Raw genomic sequence first — 21156 nt, forward strand, 5'->3', positions numbered from 1 at the left:
ATTAAAACCAACAAACAGTACAAACAATTTAATAAAAATGCGTAAATCCAGCTTTTCAGAAGATGTACAAAACCCACTGCTGCAAAGTGAAGCTAGTTCCCATTTAAACTTGAATCTGAACCATCCTTGATTCTGCTGACCTTGTTTAACAAACATCATGTTCTTTGATTGCTATGAGTAAGACTGCTAATGACCAGTGGTTTGGATTTTGAAAAAGGGAAGAGTATATGAAGTGTTGAGTTAAGCTTGATGCCCTCAGTTGTGCAGTCAGCGTAATAGAGTTGAGCGTGGGATCCCTGGTCACTGAAGCCCAGGATCTAATTGGCTCCTTTGTGCAGCTCATTGAGCTGAAAGGTGTTGAGTTGCCCCCGTTAAAAGTGTGAAGTTTGAAAGTGAGTGTCAAACTCAAGACAGATTGCTCAAGCTTACCTCTGCGTTCTCTGTGGCTATTAAAGGAGTAATGGGTGGATTTGGCGAAAGAAAGTCCTAATGCATTGACCAGATGACAAATTAGGGCCATCCAGGTCTTGCTTTCCAGAGGGGGTTACTACTTTCTGCTTGCGTGTGTGTATCGAATGGATCTTAGTTCTTTTAAGTCATGTGTTGATGTGTCTGGGATTAGTTAGACGGATGACCTGCATAAAAGTGCTGCTGCAAAGACCATTTGATGTGCTGGTCTGTGATCGCTCAACCATTTGTGACCGTTCAATAGTCTGTCCCCTTTGTTTCCAGGCCCTTCTCTTGAACTCTAATGACTGTACTTTTATTTCATTACATTTTTGATATACTAGCGCACACTATATTTCATTTTCTCAGCAAACGATTGCTTTTTAAGTCGACAGCGTACTAATTAGCTGGCTCTTCTATCCAAAGCAACTTGAAATACACTTATTACAGGGACAGTCTCTCTGGAGCAACCTAAGGTTAAGTGTTTTGCTCAAGGGCACAATGGGGATTATTCTCGGTTCACCTTTTATAGAGTTTAAAACTTCTACCAGTCCAGATCAGAACTACGTGGCTTCTCCACCCTAAAAGTAAGGTAGAAAGTTGCTTTCTTACCAAGCTAATTATAAAGGTACTGTATATATACTGTGGTATGAAGATTTAAGAAGGACCCAAATCAGTTTGAAAAGCCCAGCAGACCAGGAATTCACTGGCTGCTGTATTTTTGTGGAAGACTGACAGTAAAAGTAAATTGATGGTACGGTTGTCATGGAGATTTGAACACCTGCTGAGTCTTTCCAAACAGGTGGGCATACCACTGTCAATCAGTATGTCGGCACCATCCCGAATGTACTTTGAATCTTGAATTTGGAAGATCGCCCCACACACACACTAATCTACATCAGGAGAGCTTCCGAGCGTGGCTTTTTAGGAGGATGTAATGTTTTTTTTGTTTTTTTTAAGTAGTTCATAATCATGCGTACATTATTCTTATATCATGATGCCTTGATATCTTGTGATTGCATACTACTGTACCGTGCTAATGGATACTTTCCCCATTTATGATGGAAAATTGTTACCCTTCACAGTCGTAATGCTGTTTACAGACATACAGGAGCTAGAAAACCCAATTTCAAATCTGTCATCAGCACAAAAGAATTTTCCATGACAGCTCTATTTCCTGCATGTCAGCATGGCATCTCAGATTGCCAGTCAGTTTAATGGTGTAAACTGTTTCCTGGACTGCCATCCGTCTGCTGCGTATTTTATTGGTTGTTTCATGCATTGGCCACGGAAAACAATTCGAGTGGGCCGAACTGAGAATGATGACAAAACTTAGTCAGAACATCTGCCAAATCTTTAGATTCAATCCATTCATGTGAGGTGGAGAATAGTCAGCCAACATGTCAGAGCCATTGTTTGGCCACAATGGAGAAACAGAACTAGAGAATGGAGACAGCCTGAGTCAGTGTCCCTAAACTAACGTCAGACTTGTAGGTTGAATAAAAGGCCAAAGAGTCAAAGACCTTTAAAATGCCTTTGTACTCTGTGGGACTCCATAACAGGGATCCTTCCCCCTCAAAACTGTGTGGTCTGATTTGCTGGCTATCCTTCCCTTCATTCTCCTGACTTTCAGGTGGTTATCATTGTCCGTCCATCAGAGCTCGGCTTGGGTTGGGTCCAGTTTCTAAAACATTGATTAGGCCTAAGCCTGTAATAATAAACAGTCAGCTGGGCTTCGGCGGACTTGTGTTAGTGTTTCTTTCATATGAGGTAGATAGCAAAGCATGCTGGGTAATAGTTCTCATATGCGACCTCTCATTCCAGGAGTCCTGTAGTCTTAAAGAAATTGATTAGTGATATTTAGACAGAAATATTTGAAACAAATATACAAATGCAGTTTTGTACTTTCTAGGTAACATTAATTATTCAGAGTCATTACGTAGTAATGACAGATTTGCTCTGCAAACGGCAAGCTGATGGGAAAAGCAAGAATTGATAAAAAAGTCTACCTTGAATGCAATGTCATTTTGGTTAAAAATATCTGCCAAATGTGTAAATGCTACTGCTCTATAAAATAAGCTGTTAAATGCTCCAACAATTTGCCCCATTCACTTCCATTGTAAGTGCCTCACTGTATTTTTTTTTTTGTGTGTGGCAATCAACATAATATGACAAATATTGTTGATTAAGCTTAACTGAATCCAGAATATATATTTAAGACAGAGACCGTTTTTCACAGTCCACTGGGCCCATAGACATGCATTCAAATAAGGCATTGTACCTGGTTGCATTTGTCTCATATAAGAACAACTCCTGAGGGTTTTAGAGCAGGCCTCTTACGGCTGTGATCATAAAGCTACATATTTGTATGTGCGAGACAGCCATAAATAACACACAATATGTGTGATCTAAAGCCTTTCAAGCCAGTTGCGCTTGAATTGTGGCGAAACAATGCAGTAAATAATGTTTGGTTGATCAAGCTTTTTACTGAATGGCTGTGACACAATCGGGATAAACAGAATTAGATCTCCCATCTGGACTACATTTGTTTATCCTGTCATTATGTGTCCAAGCCTATCAAAAAGTTCATATAGGATTACCTATTATGAAGCTAAAGCTTGCATGATTTACAATGCCAATGTAAAGCCATTCGTTTGGTGTGAAAAGAGAAGTAAACAAGGCTGAGAGCAACACATATTTATATTATCCCTCTAAACTTTTAATTGTCGGCCCCCCAGTGCAAAGCAGGAGCCAGATGATTAAAGCCTCCAAGAAATGATTCCTTGGCTTGGGTCGTGTCTGATACTCCAACACTGTTTGTTCCAAGACTGCTAGTCTCTACCGAAAACCATCAAAACCCATATTAAAGCCTAGTGTGGTGATTTAAAATAACTCTTTTGCGTGTTTATGAGAGCTGACATGATCTATTTATGGTTTCACGGATATTATTGAACTATTTAAGGGTGACTGCTAAGACTCTAGTGGCTTGCGTGAATGCTTGGACGCGAAGGATCTTAAAATAGGGCTATTTTCTTTTTATCACACGCTAGCGTAATTATGCAGTCGTGTAGTAACAGCAGCAATCCTCGTGCAGGACTTTTGGCGACCCATGGGAGAGCGGCAAACTTTTAAGAGGCTTTTTACGGTGAGTGAAATGCCTTTTGGGAGGTGCACCAAACAATACATCATCGAACCCCACAATGTTTTGAAGTTGGGGGGCCCCTGGTGGCCCCACTATACCTGTGAGAACGACGCGTCCATTCCCTCAAGTCTTCAGCTTGATTGAGGAGAGTGTTTTCGGGTTAAGTGCTCCGAAATGTTTGTGGTTTTTAATTTGGAGTTCTTGACGAGCATCCAAACAATCTTGCGGTGGCCTCAGAATAACTTCCACACTAGTGAAACCTGGTATGTAGGGAGAGAAGATGTCCCTCCGTTGATTTCCCCACCGCATGGTTAAGCAATCGTGGCTAGTGTTGAACCATGGGAAAGGTAAACACTTCCACTGAAGTTCCATTATGAGTTTTTGGCTTCTGTTATGTCAGCATGGGTTGAGTGAGATGAGACAAAAGCTTTCTCGGTTCATTAGCCATTGTTTTCATTGCTAAATGCTAGGCTAAAGGACTGTACCCTCGTGAAAAACACACTTTGGCATACTTATAAAAAGAGTAGTTGTTGCAGAAATAATATACTTTAAAACATTGTGCTTGAGTGCAAATCGAATGTAATGCTTTCGGAATTCGGAATTGCATCTTATTTACCGTTTAATTTGAAATTGAATTAGTTGAATTTAAAAGTGCTTTTTTGACCCACTTAAGTTGGACTTAAGTATTAAGTGAATGTCATTATTTCATAATTACTTCTATTGTCTTTTGAAATATTGTTAAATTGTAATTTTGTTAAAGTACAATGTACAAAAACACAATGTAATGTATGTCAGGTATTTAAATATAGTTGTAATTACACATTTGAAATGATGAAGTTGCAATTTAATACATTTAAAATATATTAACTTTAAATACAGTATGAAATACACTCCAGTTGAAATTATAATCAAGCACTTTACGAATGCTTTGCATAATTGTTTAAAAGATTTTAAAGGGATACTTAAGTATGTTAAGAAACGTAGTCATGAAATATTAAAGTGGCCTTTAATATTTGTTTATATTAATATGTGATCTGCAAATACAGTTTTTAAAATAGATACTTTTAAGATTTGAGGTACACTACAAGTGCCCATTAAATACAATTAACTGCAATGCATGCCATTTTCCCAAGGGTAATCAAGATTCTGTGCTATAAAATCTGTAAATAAATAAACAGAAAGCAATTCAGACTCTTTCACTTCTGCTAAGTAAGTTAGGTAGAAGAGTAAGATGAGACAAAAGCTTTCTCGGTTCATTAGCTATTGTTTGCATTACTAAATGCTGGGCTAAGAGACTGTAGTTAGCATTCTGTGGTATAAAATTCTACAATGGAAAGTAATTCAAAGTCGCTCATTCACTTTGTCATTTTTTATCTTGGCATGCTATCGGGTGTTAATTAAAAAGCTCTCTCCGGTAATCACGGCTAATTGCTACAACGTAATTAAATGCATAAGTACAGCAAAACTAAAAGACATCAGCTTTATGGAAGTAATTATGTTTGCTGTATGGCATGCCATGCAAAACAGGAACATGTTTTCAAATCATGGTCGTAATTCATCTTTAATTTAGCTTAAAATGTTTAATAATGGGTGAAATGTTATTGTCTTTCTTTCAGTAGGGACTAACATCACTTTTCCTGTTTTCTTTAACAGAGACCTCGCAAAGTTTGTCTTGTGATGCAGAAGAACTGCGGTTGGCCACCCAGCAGATGTGATTGAACTGAGATCCAGGTAAGTGAATAAGCTAAGAGCTCTCACACAGATGGAATTAATATGAAGAATCTGAATGAATATATAATTACAATGGTTGCAGCGTAAGGTAATTACACTGTAGAACGGCTGGTGTTGAATCTCAAATGCTGTTTAGAAACGAAAAACCTGCAGATCCAGAACTACGGCGCTCAAGAATGTCATTGCCAGTTTTATTGGACGATGTTTGAAGTTATATGATTACGAGCTGAAGTTGTAAATGTGGGAAAGACGGCTGATAAAACCAGCCTATATTTACACGTTCTTAACCTTTTGCCTTTAACGACAGTGTTGATTTAACGCGTTTGTCTTGTTTTTCTTCGGCTCCAGAATCAAAGGCTTGCAGTGGATTCAGATCATTGACCTGTCCATGGATAAAAAATGAGTCTTTTCTTTTGGTCGACACACTTCTAATTAATCATTTGTTAAAGCTGTGCTTAGCACAATTTCTTTGGAGACAATGGCACTGTGTTCCTCGGTGTATGAGCTGCACAACAGGCGTTTACGCCGCATATATCAGTTTTCTTCCTAAATGACAGAAGAAATGGAAGATTCTCCCAAGGCCGTGTGTTTTTGCTAACTGAGCGTGACTGCCAAGACCCTTAAGCAGAGTGTGAAGGAACTGCGTTTAAGGAAAACAAATGGTGACTGGCAGCCATATGTACGTGGCAGCTAAACAAAACTCTTTTTCATGCACGCTCCTATGTGTAAATAAGGAAAAACTCTGTTCTCATCAAACCCTTCTTTTCTCGTTATGATGCGTTCGCCATGCGATTGTGGAGGCTTTTGTGTGTTTTGCAGTTCCCCGAATGCAGCGTCGGCCGGTGCGGCGTGATTGGGCTGTTGGGGATGGTGATTGAGTTTGAAATGGAGCAGGTCAGCCCCAGGGTATCTGAACAGGCTTAATGGACCTGTTTGAGACCTGCAGGGGCCATGAGCAGTGGGGGTCACCATAGGGTCATGTTTACTCAGAGCTTTCTAGAGCGTGCCGCATGCCAATCCATTTTCCCCCGGCCTGAGCAAGTGCAGCGTCACATCTGGATGCCATTGGGGGGGGGTAGGGGGTTTGAACCAATGCATAATCCTGCCAGGAAAGCGGAGGGGAGGTTGTGGGGTTTTGGTAAAGCACATTTTGAAACAGGGAAATTTTGCTTATTTCAATACACTGTGGGGGTTTTCGGTACAAACGACCCTCTGCGCTGCTTACTGTCAGATTTCTCCAACGCCCTCGAAAGTGACATATTTATAGCGATGTGTGCTCTGGTTTGAGATTGCTTAGGCCGGCTGCACCACGTTTCATTTTCAAGCCACACCGTATAGCCAGTCACATCTCATTAAGTTTGGGGCAGCTTTCTGAATGTGCTCCAGCAGTTAACAAGAGTAGTGAAGCGAGCCAGAGCGACTGCAACGGCGAGGTGAGGAGAATGTGTGGCGGAGAATGAGAGGAAGGTGAGATGCTTGGCATGTGGCGAACTGGGTGTCGCTTGGCGGTGGAGCTCTTGGCATCATTAATGAGTAAAAAAAGTGAGCCTGAAACCACTGGACTGTGACTGTGCTGGCATAATCAATTGTTGGAAATGAAACTATTGTAGATCATAAAAATATGAACAGCGCCATTCACCGACAGTACTTTATGGTGTCCCAGAGAGTGTTAAAAATGTGTAGTTTGTGGTGCAGTTTTACATAAACCTGGATGGCAGACCTCTGGGAATAAACGGGAAAGGAATGTGTATCGCTACAATCATACGCTCTTTTTTTGCGTATTTAATCATTTTAAATACCTGTACAGAATTCAATACGGGCACAAATCAAGCTCTGTGGGAGTGAGTGGACGGTTATATGTGTAAGTAGAGGTTACAGTTCCTCAGTCTCTAGCGGGTGCACTTATGGCACTTAATATTCTGGTCTAAATTTACAGCATCATTTTCCAGAAACGCACATAACTTCAGGAACTTCTATGAGAAGGTAATGCTTAGTAAACTACAGTGATATATCTATAAGACTTTTCACTTGAGACTTGAGAGCATATAATGTGTGATTTTGCTTGTCCATTACCATGGCTGTTAATGTGAGTTGGATCTAAACTACCCTACAATTCATAATTTATTTTTAATTTTAATAATTAGAAGGTTTTCTTAGATATTTGTTTAACTCAAGTTAGTAATTGAAGAGTTCAGATGCAAAAGCCTCTAAGTGCTATTTGAAATTTTCTTCTAGAATGATAATTTTTTATCAAGCTTGTATATTTAAGTTCAGTGATTTCACTTAAATGGCAATGATAATTACCTATTAATTGTTATTTAAGTGAAATTACTGAACTTAAATATACAAGTTTGATAAAAGTCATCATTAAAGAAGAAAATTACAAATGGCATTTAGAGGCTTTTGCATCTGAACTCTTCAATTACAGTTTTATCCTAGAACAGCAATCATAAGTATAGATTAAAAGACATACATGAGTAATTCCACCATGAGACCTCTCGCTATGAATTGTTTTTTTTTTTAAATGAAGATTTAATGACATGCATATCAAATGCATACACCATCTAGCTTCCCCTATAGTTCTTCAGTTCGATTGTGTAAGATCCACAACGGTTTTAAAGGTCAGGATGGCTTGTATCAGCTATAATGTGTGGCCATACCGAGAAGATCAGCAGTCTGAAGGGGTTGTTTATGGTGCAATAGCGTGTTGTGTCGGCATTAGTCTAGCTTGATCAAATCAGGTTAATCTTTTCACCCCTTCCTCAGAAGACAAGGCCTGTCCTGTGAGATTTACCTGGGATTAGAGCTGTTTATGCACCAAATCCTAATTCAGGATTGTCCACACATGTCTACTCCCTCAAGACAGCGGCCATGTGACCCTTTCAGAAGCACAGAAGACCCCTAAAGGAAGCTGTGATTGACTAGAGGTGAAAATCAGTTAATTCAGACAGGAATGCATTCATATCCGTATCCTGCTGCCTCCGGAGGAGCTCCTGAAAGCTGGGGCGCAAGGTGTTTGGTTCATGATCCTCACACTTCTTCTTTCAAGGTGCTGTTGACATGTGAGGGTATTTGAGCATGCTGAGGGTTATATAGTGGAGCTCCAGGGGGACGCCACTCAGGTATCAGGCTCTGATGTGTGTGTGATAGACTGCGAGACTGTTAAACCCTGACCTGGCTGTAGAGAAATGAAAACCAGCTGAGGGGGGCGCCTGCAACGCTCTGTGCCGAAGCTGGCGTGAGCTGTCTGTGTGCGAGAGAAAGAAATGAACACTGGGAGGACAGGCAAAGGGAAGAATATTCAGATGACAGATGGTGCTGGGAGATAGCAGTAACTTTATGAACTGACTTTTTGTTGACTGAGAAAAGGCAGAAAGAGCAAGAGAGGAAAAGCCCTTAAACTCTCGAGAGATGAAGAGCGCTTTGTGATTTGTTCAGCCACACTGATAACAGACTAATCTGTCAATCTAATCTTAAAATGTGTCTCAATAATTTGTTATGTGCCTACATTTGTTAAAATACATGTGTTAAAGTGTTAATGTCTATTCTTTAGACGTTGAATACGTTAAATGACCTTTTCATTGACTTGAAAAAAAGATTTATTTCATATAAGCAATATTTTTATTTTAAAATATTAAAAAATATTTTATTTAAAATATTCTATTGCTTTAAAAAATCAATAAAAAAATCTAAATAATTTTCACTGCCAATTCTTACCTGCCAGAGAAAAATGTAAAATTTAAATTAGTATCTTGAAATAGTTTTATTAATTTTTTAATCAATAATGAGAATATTTTAGTGTAATGAGAATATTTTAGTGTAATGGTTACACTTTTTATACGTTGTTATAAATGTATTCTTTTAGGGGTTTATTTATAAATCTTTTCAGTCAATTAGGATTGGCCATAAATATTCCTGACTGGCCAGGAAATTGTATTTTTGTTAAAACATATTTTATGAAAATTATATTATTATTATTATTATTATTATTATTTTGGTTTAATGCGAGGAATAATCCATATATGTATCTTCACAAGACATTTTGAAGCTCTGTAAAAAATAACTCTTATAAATTGTTTTTAATCAATAAAAACAATGTAAATTTACTTAACCAGAAATGTGTTGAATAATAAGACTCGCTTTCAGAGAGTATCTAGAATTCATTAGCAAATATTTTTTCTTATTATACGCAAACCTCTCTAAATTTAGTTTGATTTAGGCTAAAAACAAGTAACAATTTGTGTTTTCGAGATAAACGAATGATGGCAAATTTTCCACTAACATAAAATCCATTAGAAGAATCCCAGCAGATGTTTTCATTTGCAGACAGTTTGTATGTCTTTGAATAGCTTGTCAGATACTGCTTACAAACAGTTCAGTTTCATGTGGTTTTCCTGTTTTCCCTTGTCCCTCTCTGTAAGGTGAAAGGTCAGGCTGGTGCTGTACCTCCTCTGTGTTATCAGGTATGTCAGGTTTAATGGCACGTGGGGGCTCGGTTCCTCTGGGTATACATTAATTTGGAATTACGAGAAACAGATGAAGACACTGGCAGTGACTCGGATGTTGCATTGCTTCATCCTGCATTCATCTACAGCTGTTTTATGCAACACTGGTTTACTGTAATAATTTGGTGAATTCCTCTTGTGCAAAAACACATCCAGGCAGCTTTCTTAGAGTTTCCTAACAAGTCATTAAAAGCATTCATTTCCCGTGGCACAAAGGGGGCTATTGTTCTACTCCAGTCTCCATTTTTACTGTCACAACATTTTCATTTTTTTTTCATTACTTCAAGATGGGAGTTACACGAGAGCGTCTGTTACTCTGAGAGTGATCTATGGGAGGTCAGGGAGAGAGTCTGTGACCATGTGTGAATTCTCTTTATTTAAAGATGACTTTAATACTAGCGTATGTTTAATCTAGCTCCCCGCACTGCCCTGGCTCAAGCTATAGGATTTCATTTCATTTCTGGAGAGATGCCCTCAGCATCAAGGATGTAATTTCAGGACTCTGTGCATTTGGAACTCTCGATCCATCTCACCCTAGATGAAACAGGTTTATTATTACAGTGGGGATGTAATATCAGCCCGAGTGTTTCCACTGGTTGGGAATAATGCCCACGAACATGCTGCTAACCACTCATACACCACACATTGGGAAGGTGTTTCCGTTGACTCCCAAGATGCCTCAGTCATTTCCGGGATTTTTGCAGGCATGCTTATGTTTGTGCCCTTGTTCTAAGTGGGCATGTGTGTCGTGCCAGAGATTAGTCTGGTCTGGGCAGCTGTGAGGGTGGAAATCATGGATCTCACCCTGTTGGAAAATGCAGCTAATGTGGAACCTAATAGTCCTGGGTCCAAACTGGTCTGAATGATTGATCAGCTGGACTAAAAGTTGGTGGAATTTGGTTTTGATCTGGTAGACCAATGGTTATATCTATACCATCTTGATCTGGTATGGATGGCCCAGTGCGTGACCTGAGGCCACATGCAGAACTCCAGGCCCATTGCATAATAAAGTTTCAAATAAATTATTAGAAATATAATTTGAAAAGATCTTAATAGTAAAATGTGCAAAAAAGTCTCTTATTCTCACCAAGCGTGCATTTATTTGATAGAAAATACAGTAAATAAGAACAGGGTAGATCCTAATGTTTTAATAGTTGAAATTATTCTGCTTCGACTAATATCTCATTCACAAGATACTCCCAACTCTTTAGCATGACGCAATTGGTCACGAGACACACAAGAGCCAATGCCATTTCACCATCAAAGATGATATAAAGGTTCTTCGGGCGGCAATTTTTGAATCTGGGCATAGGATCTAGACGGTGATAGTTTTTGGATCTTTTCTTCACACAAGTCAAACGTTTGGCTTTGAAACTCTTAGAATATTTGAATGTTTTGAGTAAATAGTTTCTGTGGTTATATTTGCCTGTTATACAGTATCCTGTGTTACTATAGCATAAATAAAAAAAATTAAATAAAGGTAAATAATATTATGCTGGCTGATTAAATTGAGAATAACAACCTAACATGTCATAATGGCAAAATTAGAACCCAATATATAATTTCATCATGATGATAACATTCCCATGCCCAACACAACTGTGTATGACTCCAAAGGCGTCTCATTGAAAGCAATGGAGTGTCTTGCACGTCGAAAAACTACGCTAAAGGGGTTGAAACTCCCAGGGATCCAGTCCAAGCTTCAATTTGTGAAAAATCATGAGTGAGAACGTGTTGAGCTGACATAACAGTAACTCAGAAACTACAAAAGGTCCAAATCAGGTCAGTCCTCATCATTGCTGGTAAGAGTCAGTCATGAGAGACTGGTACCTAGACACTGGCCCAATAAATCTCTTATCTGATCCAGATGTGTTGCGCGGTTCCGTTTGATCTCTCATTGGGCCTGGTTGTGGTTAGCGAAGGCCGCTCGCTCAAGCCACAAAAAAAAGTAGGGGATTGTTTTGGAGCGGGAATAGAAAGATGATACAAACTCCAAGAAGGGAAAGTACTGTCCAGCTGTTGGACAACATCACTTCACACTTACCTCATCCGGCGAATGAAAATCCGCAATATCCCAGGCTCGAGCACGCAGAGCGTTCACTATGTGTATGTGCGTGCGGTGTGTCTGTCTGTTTGTGTGTGAATGAATGTTTGTGCCCGTCCATCTGTACGTCCTAATGAATACTCATTTGCCGCCAGCCTGTGCGGCTTCCATTGTGATCCGCAATGACTGCTGGAACTAACGACTTGAGGAGATAAAGGAAATGAATTCATGCTGCCTTTCCCTTTTGGAAAAAGGCAGGGGGGTTCTTCTCAGGAAGCTTGATAAATGATTTTGTCTCATCATCTTAATTGTTCACATTCAGACTGATCTCCTGCGCCACGAAGATTACGCTTCAGTCTGAACCCCTCGGATAAAACGACACGTCTGCTGTTTTTCGCCCCACCGCCCACTCGTTTACCACACTATTGCCTCAAAGTCACCCGCCGGCTGTTTCCTCATCTCCTTTTCCTCTTTCGTAGTTTAATAAACCACAAACTTATCCCGAATCGCACCACCCAGGCTTCAGACCACATACGTGTAGGATATACATTTACAGTGTGGTTGTAAGCCAACCTCAAATCCCCAGGTTCAGGCATATAAATTGTCGTATGCGTCTGCACTTGTCTTTTCTGTTGCGGCCGCTGCTGTGCATGATCATTTCTGCCTCACATTTGGCAGAGCTTGAGCCGATATCTAATAAAACCTGCATGCGGCATGCATGAGCTGCAGACAGATCGGTGTCGAGAACAAGAGAAACAGATTCGAAAACTGTCACCTCATTGCTGGTTCGGCCCTCCCTAATTGAATAATCGAAGATGCTCTTGGAGGAAATTAAAAAATCGCTCTTGAGGAATTGGGTTATCTAAGTAGAAAATTACTGTATTGATTTTTGTTAAGGCGTTGCATAGCTTATGGGAGTCAATTCGGTTTAGATGCATTCTCCATTTCTCCTGAGGATTAATTATTCTTCAGTATTTCACAGGTTTGGATAGGTATCTCATGTAGCAAGACATTTAACTGTGCTCTTATTTTAGCAAAGAACTGGCGGAAGAGATTGCCTGACCAAACACAGTTTCGTCTCTGTCGTATTTCACCATTTTCTATTGGTCACCATTTACATCTATCTGTGTTTTTGGGTGAATATTTAACCAATAAAATTGGGTCCAAACTCAATTGGATCCTCAAACTGTCTGTAAAACCTCATAACTTCAACCCGCCTCCAGTGATCATAATTTGAATAAACAATTACTACTTTTCGGACATATACAGTCATTTTATGTAGGTTTATGCAATCCAACAGATCTGATTGCACTAACCTGGAAAATCCTAAATTACTTCATCATAAATACTGTTTCCAGGCAGACCGATTAAAAAAACCTGAGTATGAAAGTTGCGTAAAGTCGACGATCAGATTGAAACCCTTGATTTCATCAAGTACTTACCGTTTCTGAGTGTAGAATGCATCATCGGTCAGTAAACGGGCTGTGGGCGGTACGTGGGTGCGCCGGCTGAGACTAGGATCTAGGTAACTAAGGAACCAGTTTTTGATTTAAGACAAACCAACACACCTCTATTTGAACATTCATCATGGAAGATCTTCGAGACAATCCCTCCAAATGTTTTGAATCTGTTAAGGTGGGCCAAAGGTTTGCCTTTTGTGTTGTGTGGATGCGTTGGTTGAGCAGGATTCCCACCTTTAGAGTCTGGTGTCTTGTTTCACGCTTTTAAACGTGTGCAGATGAGTTTGGGAGACATGACAGAGCTGTATTTATCATGTCAAGAGCTTTTCTTTCGAGCTGAATAAAAACGCCTCTGTGTTTGGTTCTCTCCATGGCGACGGGAATGCCAGAGGAGGGCCAGATCTGTCACAGAAGATTATGCCAAGGTGCTGGCAACCAGGAAAACGGTAGTTAGATGAAGAAAGGAGGGGACAACTCACTGCTATCTTAGTAATATCAAGTTGAAGGTTCAAGTGCTTCGACCTCTCGAGTGGTATCCGTAAGCTCCACTCGAGCAGAGCATACGCGTAAAGAAAATGAGAGAAGATAACTGGCTAATAAATTAGTTGGAAGAGTGGAGGAAATGAAAAACCTGTGTGGGTTGGTAGAGCTGAATACTACTGAATACTGAAGTGAGAGGGAACAGAGAATGAAATAGATTTGCAAAAATGCAAGGCTGGGTTGTGAGATCAATCCAACTGAAGACAGGCGGCTGATGTAAGGCAATCAGAGTGGTGAATGAGACGCAGCCCTCTCTGCTGAGCCAGCGTTAAAGACCGCTTTCACATGGACCACTAGTCCACCGAGCCACTAGCACAATCACACACATTTCTTTACAGCACACAGATCGTGTCCTTTGTGCAATTTATGAGTCGGACTTCAGGAGACAGTGATGGATTTACCCAGTGTTGATTACTATACTGATTCGCAAAGAAAATATCCCAGAAGATTGTTGATGCAGGAACTTTTTGAGGAAGACAATGAAAAGTAGAGAAAAAATGATGCCTCAGAGATCTACAGATTAATACATATATATATATATATATATAATTGTTAGCTTTTACCCTTTTTATGCATATTTCTTTCTCTTATAACTATAGCTACAGTTATTTTGAATTAATGGACTGATTCATTTCCAGAAAAAATGATTCTCCTGTTAACACATTGCATTTTTGTCAGAGGATTTGAAGTTGCAGTGAAGCCCATTGTTAGCTTCCATTACTCTTATTCAGGTTTAAATAGCAGAAAAGAAACCCATTCAAAATTTTCTCCACCGTGCCAACACCAGCGCTTTGACTTCTAAAACATCTTGCAACTGCACTAGGTCAAATGTATTTGAAAAACAAGTGCTGAAATGTTGGCTTTTGCTGCTTGTCTGCATTTGATAAATAGTATAATATGTAATTTGTCACTGACATCTCTGCTGGAACAGTTAATGTAAAACAGGAATATTTAAGATATTTTTTCAAATGCATGTAGCTAATTTCTTTAAGAATCTAATCTTCAATATGATATTTGATTTCACAAATAATTACAAAGAAGCGGCAAATAACATGTAAAATTAAATGTAAGATTTTGAATAAATGTTATTTATTTTAAAATAAAATACAGTATATAGCTGAAGGTGTGAACTTCTAATTAATGGGTTTGACTATTTCAGTTACATCACTAGTAGGTGCATAAAATCAACCATACAGCCATGTAATCTCCTTAGACTAACATTTTTAGAAGAATGGGGCCCAGAATCACAATGGTCCTGTGCACAAAGCGATGTAGATAAAGAAATAATTCACAGAGTCTGATGTGAAAGAATTTGACACAAAGCCCAGACCTGAACACCTTTTGGGATACATTAGAATGCAGATTGCAAGCTGGACCCCATCACCCAACATCAGGGCCTGACCTCACTGATGCTTGTGTTTGAATGAGAGCAAATCCCCATAGTCATGTTGTAACATCTGGTGGAAAGCCTACGCAGAAGATAGTGTTATAACAGGGTTGTGCAATGCATGTGCAGCATTCACAATTAATTGGAGAATGCCTTTTAAATTTCAGTTCAGTTTTGGAATTTGAATTGAGGAAGCAAACACGATGCAGAATTGTAAGGACATAGAATTAACATGAAGTTGAAAAGTAGATGGATGGATAAAAGGATGGATGCATAAATTAGTAGATCCAGTAAAAAAATCGAATCTAATGGATTAGATGGACGGATATATGTTTACATCCATGGATGCATAGATAGATGGGTGGGTGGGTGGATGGATAAATGTATAGATGGGTACATGTATAGATTGATACTGTACATGGATGGATGGATGGATAGATGGTTAGGTGGAGATACATGGATGGATGGGTAGTGGATGCATAGATTGATACATGGATGGACGGATGCCTAGATGGGTAGGTGGAGATACATGGATGGATGGGTAGTGGATACATAGATTGATCCATGGATGGACGGATGCATAGATGGGTGGATGGATGGATGTATGGATGGGTAGGTGGAGATACATGGATGGATGGATGGATGGCTGGATGGATGGATGGGTAGATTGATACATAGGTGTAGAATCATAGATTGATACTTGATGGATACATAAATTGATCCATGGATGATTGTATAGATGTTTACATTGATAGATAGATACATAGATGGGTAGATACATGGATGGATGGATAGATGTATGGATGCATAGGATGCAACTCTTCATGCTTATTATTTTTTTTAAATAATCAATCTTAAATAACACTGGATGACCATTGCAGGAATGTTAATTTTGCCTGCTCTAATATATATTGGAAGCTCTTATTTATTGTATAATAGAAGAACCTGCCTTTTTACCCTTATGAAAAAAAACTTGAACTTTCTGTCTTTTAGGGAGTTTCTGGCTGGTCTCCACAGCAGTCACAGATCTTTCGCGTCTCATTGGGTGTGTGCTTGTTCTGAAGGTCATCCAGACCGTTCTGTTGTTCCATTCCAGGGAACACATTAAGCTCTGGAAGGAGTCCCTGCCAGCTCTTATAGTCACAGACATGTTAACTTCGCTTGCGAAGGGCATTTGTGTTTCATTTCCTCTCGCCCTCTCCCTGGCATCAGCGACCGACGCAGCCTCCCGCTGAGAGGAAATTAAAATCGCGATTTATTGAAATTGTTTCTTTATATAGGAACAGTAATAAAGAATACACTCAAGTGTAAATCAATTTTAAACTTCTTTTTGGCGGTTTATACATGATAAATGAGCCATAACTGTTGTAATAGTAAGCAAAGTTTGAAACATTTATCTCATTTTCAATGCAAACCAATGCGAATTTAAATCATAGCGGCCCACTCTTGATTTAATACTCTGACAAAGACATCCCTTTAACAACTTAAATCAAAATGAACATGTTGATCAAACATGACTGAGTAAATATCAAATCTAGAATGGGTTTGTCGCTGTAAATGATGCAAGGATTAAGCGGCATACTGTGTGCTCAGCTTCAGGGTCTCGTATGTGAAGTATCGACTGGGGTAATATGTCACAAAGCAATCTCACGCTGAATGGCTTGATCCGGACAGTATTTAATGGAGGTCGATTTTCCCAGACTACTTGCCGTTCTACACTCTAGTGGGCCACAATCACCTAACAGCTGTCAATAAATTACAGCAGCCAATACAGTGAGTTGGTCATTAATCTAAAGTGGCCGATATTTCATTCAGTCAATGTTTTGCTTGTGTGTTTCTGTGTTTCGTGCTATAAAGTTTGTTATTGCCTCTCTGTGCATTATCAAACTTTTCAGTGTAGTATAGAACATTTCAGTAGACAGATTTTTTGTTAAGCTGATCTGAATAAGTGTTTTGCTTTGTTCGGTTTAGGTTGCTTTCTTAGCAAAGCTATTATGAACTGAGCCATATGAAGGCCATTGGTCCTTTGTCCTTGTTCATATATTAGTACAGCACTCTAATGGACGTCCATTGATTTACAGTCTCTCTGCGTTTATGAAACATATGTCAGAACAATCAGTATAACTGACGCCTGTCAATAAAAACTGATAGACGGAGAGGGGTGACATATGTTCTTTATAGGGGGCACTTGAAGGGATTATAAACCCTACATGAATTCGCACCTCCTGTTTACAGCTCTGAGCTTTGCATGGTTTTCACACTGCCACTGCTCGCATTCACACACTCACACACACCTGGAACATGTTTGGTTTGCAAATCTGGAGGAATGGTTCCCCAAACCCCCCCCCCCCCCCCAAAAAAGTATGAGCTTTTAGCATGTAAAAGCAGTTTTTTGTTGTTGTTGTTGAAGACGTCTGTCAACTTGTCTGATCGTTGTAGTGAAGTGGAAATGGTTTCGTCGGCTCTAATGTGTTGTGGCGAACATCTCCGAGCCAGAGTGTATTGAGTGTAAGTTTTGAAGCTGAGAGTATGTGGCGAAGCGTCTGGGTTATAAGGTCAGCGTTCAGGATGAGTTATAAGAGCTGAAGTCGGGACCTCTCCTCGTTAGTGTGATGTGAAGTCGAGATGTCACGATGTGACAGTCCACACCAAACATGGCCCAGCATTCTGCTGTGTCACGGCCTCTCGGATATAAATACTCATGTTTCCATCAGCCCACTTCACCCTTTCTCTTTATTTGCTCAGTGGTTGCTCTTTCCTATCTCTGGAGATTGAATAGACTTCTTTATAAAGTAGTTTCAACTTAATCTCATTTGTTTCTCCTAAACAGAAATACAAATATAGAGCTATAAAAAGATAAATACTGTATATATATATATATATATATATATATATGAACTCAAATATTTTGGTCTTGATTGAATGTGAATTTAATAAGAAATATTATATCAAACATTTGATCACTCCATTATGTGTGTGTGCATGTGTGTGTGTGTATATATATATATATATATATATATATATAAAATAAATAAGAAATATTATATCAAACATTTGACCTCCATTGTGTGTGTGTGTGTGTGTGCATGTATATATATATATATATATATATATATATATATATATATATATATATATATATTAGGGCTGTCAAACGATAACATCCAAAATAAAAGTTTTGTTAATAAAATAAAATAAAAAATAAAAAATATTTTGTATATATATATATATATAAATACACACACATGCATGTATATTTAAGAAAAAATATTATTTATATATAAAATATGTATATGTAATATAAATTATATATAAATCTATATACAGTATGTACATGAAAATATTTCTTAAATATATACAAGCATGTGTGTGTATTTATATATATAAAATAATTATACGTACACAGTGCACTCACATATATTATGTAAACACAAACTTTTATTTTGGAATGCGATTAATCGCGATTAACTTTTACTATTTGCTATTTACATTCATTTTATATGTCTGTACTCTATTTTTATTTCTAATTTTTTTTTATTCGTATTATTTCTTCTAGCCTTAAGCAAACTCCTCCTCTTGATCTTCACTAGATCTCACTGCTGAGAGATATTACTTCTATATGCAACTCTGTTTCAAGTATCTTTTGTGTGTACTGTAAGTCTTTTTCATTCTCACCTTTACCCACTGTTCTTACTTTCACCTTGTTTTCACTCTCTCCAACTCGTTTTCTCTTTCTTCTCATAAAAGAACACAAAATGTTTATGAATACTGTTTTGCCCTCTCTTTATTCATTTCTTAATTGCACCGACCAAGCTTGTTTTATAAAACCACACACCCCTTAAAAATCACCATCCAGTCTCTGTCCAGCCAGTTTAACCCTCTTTCTCTCTCCACACACACATCTGGTTCAAATTTTTAAACCTTGTATTATTTTCTACCTCCTCAGCAGCTCACAATGGCCTTTTATAAAAATGTCAACCCATTCTACTGTACTACCATTGATTAAATGTTTGCTTTAACATAATGTGCTTCCAGAGATATCCACTCATCTGGCCATACAATAATTTCAATCGTGTTTGACATTATTTTGATTGGTGTGTTTGAGCGATACTTCCTCTCCGGGCCTCTGTACGATGGTGAGTTGAGGAATGGCAAGTTTATATGCTTTTAAAATTTGCAAGCTTGTTGTCCATAATCATCAATCATATTGAATTTGGCTGTCTTAAAGTTGCATTACTAGTATAAAAGTGATAGATGATTCCTTTGGAAAGCCATATAGCTCAGAACACCCTATTGGATCCGATAGCGACTAGGAATTTGCGAGATTGGTTGACATTTCATCCTTTTAAAAGCCAATAAATGCCTCACAGCACATACTATTCTGTTTCATTCTGACAGTAAGTGAGTTTATTGTTTCTTCAATGGTTTAGACATGCATTGGGGTAAAAAAAATAATGCATCAATTCATGATAGAAAAGTGCTCTCCACAAGTAGCTCAGTCATTTCTCTGTGTTTACAGTCAATAAGCTCTGGGTGCTATTTCAACCCACAAGGCCAAAGGGCTCTGACCCCATTTTTCAATATCTCTAAGGTATGGAAGGATATACTTTCTGTCTGTTTTTCCTCTTGTCTTGCCCACTCGTTCCCAATCGCATACTCTTTTCGGCGCTCAGAGATCAATTAGCGAATCGAACTGGTTGCTGACCCTCCAGCTTTCCTGCCATTGGTTCGGAACATTCCAGAATTGCATGAGGCGTTGAGTAATAAGTCAGCAGCTTCTGAGGTCAGGGGTCAGAGGTCACCCCACCAAAAGGATCCCCTGGGCTATTTAAGGGGTGATGACTTTGCCCGTTTAAAGGGTCACCTGTAAATGTCACCTGTAAGATGTGAAGGAACTTGAATTCTTGAAGGATTATATCCCAAAATGAAAATTTTGACGTTTGTTACTCACTCTCATGTCGTTCCAAACTTTTTTCATGGAAGATAAAAGGAGAATATTTGAATAATTGTATGTACACATTGCTTTTTTGGGAATTTTTTCATGTATATATATTTTTTCATATGTAAAATATAAATATAAATAAAATAAGAGACATTTCTGAGACATTGAGAAGTATCCTCTTTTATGTTCCACACAGTAAAGTCATACAGTTTTCTAATTACAGGATGTTGAGTAAATTATGAATTTCATTTTTTGAGTGAACTATCCTTTTAAAAAAGTTAATAGCTGTAGTCAAATCATAGATTTGTGTGTAAAACAGACAGAAATGTATGGTATTCTTTCTTTTTGTTGCACTGATAGTCTTCCTCTTCAGCGTTACGCAAAGGCTCAAGAACCAAATGAGTCTGATTCATGAATGAATCATTCACTGTTTTATGAACTGGATCAGGTGATTCATTGAAAAGATCTTACTCAGAACAATGATTTTTTTGTGAATCAGACATTGCTATGCTTTAGCTACGATAAACAAGGATGGATTTCAATATTTTCAGTAATAATCAACTTAAATTTAGGGATCTATTTGGGGATGTTTTAAAGTTTATTTTAAAAGTTGCATTAATATCGAAAAAAAAAGTGATTCATTATGCATGATTCCTTTAGTAAACCACCTGAGTACGTCTTGAATTTTGGAAGTTTGCATATATTTTTGTATTTCTGTTTTGTAGATCAAACATTTTTTTTTTTTTTAAGGAAAAACTGTGTTTGTAAGCATATGTGGCTCTTATATTCCTCCCCTCCTCTGCGCTCTATATTTCACCCTCTTAATAGAGTAAACTTTGAGAGTGGAGAGTTTATTTAAGTAAAGCACATATATAACCTTCACAAAGCCAAACCCACATCGATCACCCCCCACTGCACTGTCTCCATATTTACCACAGTCATTTAAAATTGCTTTTTG

The 21156-nt window shown here is 38.4% G+C and overlaps 1 protein-coding gene across 1 annotated transcript in view; it reads left to right on the plus strand.

Moving 5' to 3' along the window:
- Window positions 1-21156, plus strand: part of sema3aa (sema domain, immunoglobulin domain (Ig), short basic domain, secreted, (semaphorin) 3Aa) — a 98121-nt gene that overhangs the window by 15020 nt on the left and 61945 nt on the right. The window contains exon 3 of the mRNA XM_089126612.1: window positions 5243-5320. The gene's annotated coding sequence lies outside the window, so the exon portion shown is untranslated. The remainder of the gene's footprint in view (window positions 1-5242; window positions 5321-21156) is intronic.

The sequence above is a fragment of the Pimephales promelas genome, chromosome 24 (genome assembly GCF_988280905.1).
Source record: "Pimephales promelas chromosome 24, fPimPro1.hap1.1, whole genome shotgun sequence".
Taxonomy (NCBI): Eukaryota; Metazoa; Chordata; class Actinopteri; order Cypriniformes; family Leuciscidae; genus Pimephales; species Pimephales promelas.